Here is an 8,177-nt window from a genome sequence, read left to right as displayed (position 1 = left end):
ACACTAACGGTTAGGACACGGAGGATTGTCTTTTCATAATAAACCATGGGATATTTGTAGCAAAATTCAGTGTGGATTTCAAAATGCTTTCTGAGCCAAAGATGAAGCAAAATGGTAGCAAAATTGTGATTTAAATTAATTTTTAATACATTGACACTCACTCTTGAGAGGTTTGAAAAATGGATTTTAATTAATGCCGCCTTGACAATGATTGATGGAGGGTGGGCGTGATCAGCCCTGAATGCATTTCCAAATCCACATCGACTAAACTACACTCGACGTGGGGCATTAATTAATACTTATGCCGCTTCTCTCAGAAGCTGTCAAACAGACTTCGCCATGTTTGTTGTCAAGCTTACTGCTGCTTCTTCTTCTTCTTCTTCTTCTATTGGCCGAGCTTACTGCGTTCGCCTAGTCTGGGTAAACCCAGCCTGGGGTGCGTTTCCCAAAGCGAACTATGGTCGTAAGTTCCGTCGTTACCAATAGAGTTCAATGGGACTTACGACCATAGTTTACCAACGATGCTTTCGGGAAACGCACCCCTGATCTGCCGGCGATTTGATTTCGCTCGGCAACTCAGTCTGGAAACCCGTGCATTCATTTCTATTGCTTCCGTTACACTTTTGCGGGAACCAATCACAGACTGGCTTATCTATGGCGGCATTTTAATGCCATTAATGATCGAGCGCACAACTGATGCTTGCGCGCGCAGTAAATCACTTCCGCGAGAGGATAACAGATCTACACGCGAGGAAACGGGAGCCCGCGAGCTCATTTTAAACCCGCGCGCGAGCATGACATCTCCTCTGTGCGCAGATCAAGTCCTCGCGTGCTCGGACAAGACTCGCAGCACGCGCGTCATCATTCCCAACACTCGCGCTCAATCTTCTATTTCGCTCGCGCGAACACTTTTGATTTTTGTCAGTCGTGGGGCGGGACTTTACTTATTTCAGTGTAACCTCAAATGTCATTGGTCAATTCAGTTTTTCGGAAGTCTGTTGTGATTGGATGCCTGTTGTAAAACGATTAGACATGGCTTGGACCAGATGAAAAAAATACTATAGTAATTTATAGTAAATACTATAGTGTTTTTGAACCATACTAAAGTAAAGTACTTTAATTTGCTGTGGTAATTCTATAGTTGTTGAGGGTAATATAAACAAATTGACTTTACCCAAATACTGTAATTTTCTATAACTATAGGGTATATTACTACAATATACACCAGAGTTTACTGTAGTAAAAACTAAAGTAGCCTATACAGTATTTATTAAAGTTTATCAGTTCATCATAGTTAATACACTGTATACTGAAGCATTCATTAACAAAGTGTTGTAAATAGTATAATGTATATATACTACACTTTACACTATAGTATTTACTATTATTATGCAAGTGAGTTAAACTTTATTTATTGACTGATTGATTGCATTATTATCATTATATGTCCTTATTAGATACTATATTAACTTGATTTATTATTTTTATGGAGCTGTAGCTGCTGGGGAAAAATGAGAACATAGTAGTTCACCGCTACATTATCATTATACTTCCACTAAACAGTCTGTTTACCCATAATAGTATAAAAAAACAACAACAAAAAAACTAAATATGTCTTAGATATAAAGATTTCTAAATTGGGTTTCGGGGGGTATGATCATTCATACTTTGTACTGTATCTTAACTTTAGCTGCAACCTTTCAACATAGTGAAATGCTGAAACCATTTTATACTGTATTTAATGGAAAATATATTAACCTGATAATATATTAAACTGACAAAGAATGATAACAAAAAGCTTACACAACAACTCTTGTTGATATGTATCTTTCATCCAAAGCCACATGAAGCAATTCTGGATTTAGAATCATAGTTACAACTATTTAATGGACACTTTTGACATTTCTGTAGTTCTCAGAACTGACATAATTTTGGCTGGGTAAACAGATACTGTTTAGTGGAAGTATAGTGGTAATGTAGCGGTGAACTACAGCAAATATAACTAGGCTATGTGTTCTCTTATTTCCCCAGCAGCTACACCTCCATAAAAATAATAATAAATCAAGTTAATGTATCTAGTAAGGCCATATTATAATAATAATAATAATGCAATCAATCAGTTAATAAATAAAGTTTAACTCACTTGCATCTGGTCCATTGATGAAGCCATGTCTAATCGTTTTACAACAGGCGTCCAATCAAAACAGACTTCTGGAAAAACTGAATTGACCAATGACATTTGAGCTTACACTGAAATAAGTAAAGTCCCGCCCCACGACTGACAAAAATCAAAAGTGTTCGCGCGAGCAAAATAGAAGATTGAGCGCGAATGTGGGGAATGATGACGCGCGTGCTGCGAGTCTTGTCCGAGCACGCGAGGGCTTGATCTGCGCGCAGAGGAGATGTCATGCGCGCGCGCGGGTTTAAATGAGCTCGCGGGCTCCCGTTTCCTCGCGTGCAGATCTGTTATCCTCTCGCGGAAGTGATTTACTGCGCGCGCAAGCATCAATTGTGCGCTCGGTCATTAATGGCATTAAAATGCCGCCATACTTATCCACCTTGCTCGCTATTGGCGGGTATAGTTAGTTATACGGTAGCAGTTTTCAAACTCTATCTAATCTACCCGTCTTTCGCACGACCGTCACTCCAAAATAACAATGCACAGTGACGCCGATTGTGTTAAGCATTTACCTTATCTGAGAGAAATGTAGCAGAGCGTTGATCCGACAGTCTCTTCACAGGAAGATTACAAACGGCGATTAATGACACACGAAAATCAGTTATTTTGGTGGTTAGCTTCACGATGTGAGTATAACAGGACTCTTTTACTTCAATGCTCCTTGTTTGTAGACAATAAAAATATGATTTGCTCTATATGTTTCGTCTCCCTGCTTCTTGAATCTCACGCCGCGAGCTGACTGGGAATTATTTTTGGTTGTCATGACAGTGACGTAGTTTAGGGCGGCACTGCGTTCATTTACACTGAACCAGAACAGTATCAGAGTCGCCTTTTAACCTCTCGATGATGCTAAATGACTTCTTTAGTTTGCAAACAAATCGCTCAACTGGGTGTAAATATCAATCACTTTCATGTTTTTTGGCACAACCTGCAAAAATCGCTCAATGCCATTGCTGCTCCTGCAAACCGCTGATCAATGCTAAACCAATACAAACCTGTCTGGACTTGGACTGGAGTTTTCGCATCGCTCTGCAAAGTACGTCACCCGGATCGTTGATCTGATTGGTTGAAGGACTATCCAATTTGCGTTAATGCTCTTGTGTAGTTTAATTATCCAGTAGAAGATCGATTCGTCACGGCATGACCTCTTGACTGAATTAAAAGAATTATATTTTTGCAGTAAAGTCGAGTAGGTTCTATATTTTTACATTTTAAATGTATTACCTTAAGTTATGTGTTGAATTCATGTTTATAAAAAAGACGCTGTAGACCGTGACGTCATATCACGACCGTTACAGCATCCGAAAAAATTTCACGTTCAAAGTCTAGTGTGACCGCGGTGCTGTGTTCACACCAGACGCGACTTGCGCGAATAAATTGCACTATTCGCGCGTAGTTGGACGCTTGAACATTTTGAGTTTACTCGCTTCATTCGCGCGTGAAAATCCCTTCACAACAGACGCGAATTCGCGTCATGAGAGGGGCTCCCCCGCTCCTTATGTGTCCCAGACTCTCCAACTGCTTTCTGCACACTTCCTCTGAATAAACACAACTTGTCAGTGGGGAAATAATTGTAAATTACAGCGAATAAGCTCAATTGGTCGTCTTTAGTTGGCTTGTAGTCTTAATATGTATGTATGTATATATATATATATATATATATATATATATATATATATATATATATATATATATATATAGCTCAAATTGAGTAAAGACCGTTTTTTACAACTTATCAGATTGTCCGACCTCCTCACCCACTTTCTTTCAAACACGATCCTTTTTATTTCTGTTTCTATAAATGTATGAAGATGTACAGCGACGATGATTTTGTCCTCCATTGTTGTTTCGAATTTCTGCCTCAGCTCGCTACGTCACGTCACTACTAGAGCAAGCTCCTGATTGGTTAACGCGGCGCGGAAATTCGCCAAAGTTCAGATTTTTCAACTTGTGCGATTCGCGCGAATCGCTCAATTCGCGCCGCGTCATTCGCGCCGCTTCATTCGCGCGAATCGCGCCGCAGGATGTCAATTTGCGTCTTTGCATTGACTTAACATGTAAATCACTCGCACTTACCGCTTCATTCGCATCCGGTGTGAACGCTAGTGTTGATGCATTTAGGACATTTAACATTTGAAATTATTATTTTGTTACTGTTATAGCTTGGACAAGCGACACATACCAAATCAATTTGAGTAATACATTTTCATTTTGCAACTTATAAAGCAATAAAAATGAGTATGTAATTTACATATTAAAACTACTATTGGAAATGGCAAAAGAACATTATATAATTTAATTTTTCATTTTCATTTTGCACCAACTTTGCACATATGGTAATGAAAAATGTAAATTAAATAGAGAAATACACTGCCATTTTGCATATTGCATTGCCATTTTGCATATTACATTTCAAATTGAATTCTGCTACACATATCCATACGTGTTAGGTTGTGCCCACTGTTCCCCTATTCTTTGAACACAGATTTTTGAACACAAAAATTAAAATTAAAGGTGCCCTAGAACCCTTTTTCACAAGATGTAATATAAGTCTAAGGTGTCCCCTGAATGTGTCTGTGAAGTTTCAGCTCAAAATACCCCATATATTTTTTATTATTCTTTTTTTTAACTGCCGATTTTGGGGCATAATTAAAAATGAGCTGATTCAGCATGCGCCCCCTTTAAATGCTCACGCTCCCCACCCCCAAGCTCGCAACTCTATAATACATTGCATAAACAAAGTTCACACAGCTAATATTACCCTCAGAATGGATCTTGTGTTCATCATGCAGCATATCAGATCATAAGCACAGTATTTATTTGGATGTTTACATTTGATTCTGAATGAAAATCACCAGATAACATCCCCCAACCCTTAAAAGAACTCCACATCGTGACCGTCTCTGAACATTCTGGCAGCGTTACTAGGTGACAGGTTACCCCGCTAGAATTTTTTTACATTCCCAGAACATTCTCAGAATGTCCACTGGTATTAAGGACGTTGTCTAGTTATGTTCCCAGAACGTTCAGAGACGGTCACGATCTGGAGTTCTTTTAAGGGGGGTATATGAAGTTTGGGGGGCCCTATTTTGGGAATACAACATCAGAATGTCCTGAACCGATGTAGTTGACACTATTAACTGCATCCTGCACAATGCTTTACTATCAAGTTTATTTTTGTATGTGACAAAAATGCAATATTAGGTTTGTTAATAGCATTTGCCATGTATTCAATAATATCTATCATTATTAGTTTCACTCCTGTTGTATTTATTCATTTATTCATCTACTCCAATTTAAGGCTGTAACCCCAGCAACAACATTCACGATGGAACTTGTGACCAGATGGGCTGAATTTTAGCCCCAGTCCAGCCTAGTATAATTGTGGCATTATTAAAGAGGTAAGGGACAGCTTCCTGAACCAGGAACAGATTGAAAATATCAGTAAAGAAAAGTAAATAATGCTAAAGTTAAATAAAGGGGAACATGGTGTATAGTAACTTTTCTCTAATAATGACTTCATATTTCTTTATTAACAGCATCTGTGTGTGTTTTGTATGGAGTTCATAACTGCATGTAATCGAGATCTGGTGGCCGTGGGAACAGAGCAATACTCTATCTCTCACATTGTTATTAGGTCAGACAGCAGTGACAGAGGCCAAATTTAAATAATTTTCAGATAATCAGTTATTTCTTGTTGTAGAAGGCGGCAAAGCTCTCCTTCAGCAGACAAGGAGAATAAATACACCTTACTGCATAAGCACTGTATTTCTCAATATTCTATTCCAGGCTTATCATGGGTTTGGTGCCTCTGTAGCATTCACCTATCTCAGATGAATGTGCAGCTATTATGAAATCAATATTAATCTGTAAGCTGTATTATCTTGCTGACCAGTTATTTCAAATATGCAATGCATGTTGAGATTATCCTATCTTCATTGTTTGTTTACTGTAAGTGAACTGAACCACAGACTATAAAGGGAATTTGGCTGAACACTTTATTTTTGTTTTTTACAGTTCTTAAATGTACTAAATAAAATTCCTCTGTGAATAATAAAGTAATTTCTTAAACTTCTCCAAAACCACGTAATTGTTAATGAACTTGAGCTTTTTTTAGAACCTTAGGAGGAAGAGGCTCAAAATGTCCTATGCTGATAGGCCAGTGATAGGCCAATCACAGACAGGGTTTAGGATTAGGCCTTAGTTCAATTAAGTAGCTTTTATAAAAAAACAAAAAAAACTTTCCTGGTATGGATCTTGAGACAAAACAATGGCTCTGACATATTTTAAGATATGTCACTGCAAGTTGCTTTCGGTTAAAACAGCTCAAATGTGCATTTTAGTCTGGGACTATTTAAGCCTTGTCTGTGAAACCAGGTGATATTATCACAAACATGACATGTGAAAGAGATATCTCAACCAGCTATTTTATTGTCTGCATTCTTCAGCAAAATATCATACTTGCCACCATCATGGACATTCATCCAAATTTGTGTATAAGGTAAGCAAACAGCATTGTAAAGAACACCTTCACTAATAATACAGCACCACTACCATATGTGACTCTGGACCACAAAACTAGTCATAATAGCACAGGTATATTTGTAACAATAGCCAGCAATACAATGTATGGGTCAAAATGATTTTTTCTTATATGCCAAAAATCATTAGGATATTAAGTAAAGATCATGATCCACGAAGATATTTTGTCAATGTCTGTAAATATATCAAATTTATTTCATTTTCTCAATATTTTGATTTTTTTTGCACCCTCAGATTCTAGATTTTCAAATAGTTGTATCTCGGCCAAATATTGTCCTGTCAACCATACATCAATGGAAAACTTATTTATTCAGCTTTCAAATGATTAAAAATGAGTAATGGGTTAAATAATTTTTGTTTGAAATTAGAATTATGCACATTTTGGGGTGGGGAGGAAATCTTTTTTACACCTACACCAGATGCTCTCATACTTGCTGAACTACAACAGTGTTGGCAAACTGCCCATCACTGCCAGAACAACAGCACACTATAGAAGCCAAAGAAAAGCACAGAGTACTCCAAGGCAATCTCAGAATAAGGAACAATAGTGTCATTCTCAGCATCTGTGACACTGCTCTCCAGACAACTGAATGATCGCTGCTTTGTTCTCAAAGCTGGAAGACAATGGATATACAATGAAAACCAAATATAATGCAGACATATCTAGACAAAAAACAAAATACTGAAAGATACGGCCTAAAAATTTGTTGTTTAAGTACGATTTTGGTTACACTTTATTTTAAGGTGTCCTTGTTACAGTGTATCTATACATTTAAGTGCTAAGTAATATTAATTAACAACATTACTATATAATATATACTACATAGAAGAATATATATACTAGATAATTAGGGCTAGGGTTAAGGTTAGTTGAATGTAATTATGCATAGTTTGTTATTACTACAGGAAGCACAAGTAACATTTGTAAAAAGGGCACTGTAAAATAACTATTCCACTTGTGAATATATATATATATTTTTCAGAAACCTAAAAAAATCCAAATGGTTCAACTCATTGTGAGATACTTAAAGGGATTGTCCAACCCAAAATTAAAATTCTGTCATTTACTAACCTGCATGTCATTCCTAACCTTTATGCATTTATTTTTTTCTGCAGCACACAAATAATGATAACCAAAGTAAAAGTTCCAGTTCCCATTGACATCCATTGTATTTTTTGCCCATAAATAGAAGAAAATGCGAACCAGAACTGTTTCACGAGTTCTTACTTACATATAGTCAGACATAGTATAACACATGCATATTTGGCATGCTGTTTGATGAGAGGACTCTGAGCTTGGAATTTGGCCAGATCCCAGAGCACCCCACTGGCTGGGACAGGAATAATCGAGAGTGAGGAATTAGGCTGGAGGGCTGCTGCTGGAAAAACTGTCATGGAACAGAGGCAAGTCGGTTCTATGCCTACTCTCATGCTGAATGTGCTCCACCAAAACTTT

This window comes from Chanodichthys erythropterus, chromosome 13, assembly GCF_024489055.1.
Source record: "Chanodichthys erythropterus isolate Z2021 chromosome 13, ASM2448905v1, whole genome shotgun sequence".
In the NCBI taxonomy this organism is placed as follows: domain Eukaryota; kingdom Metazoa; phylum Chordata; class Actinopteri; order Cypriniformes; family Xenocyprididae; genus Chanodichthys; species Chanodichthys erythropterus.
Note: the sequence above shows the minus strand (reverse complement) of the source record.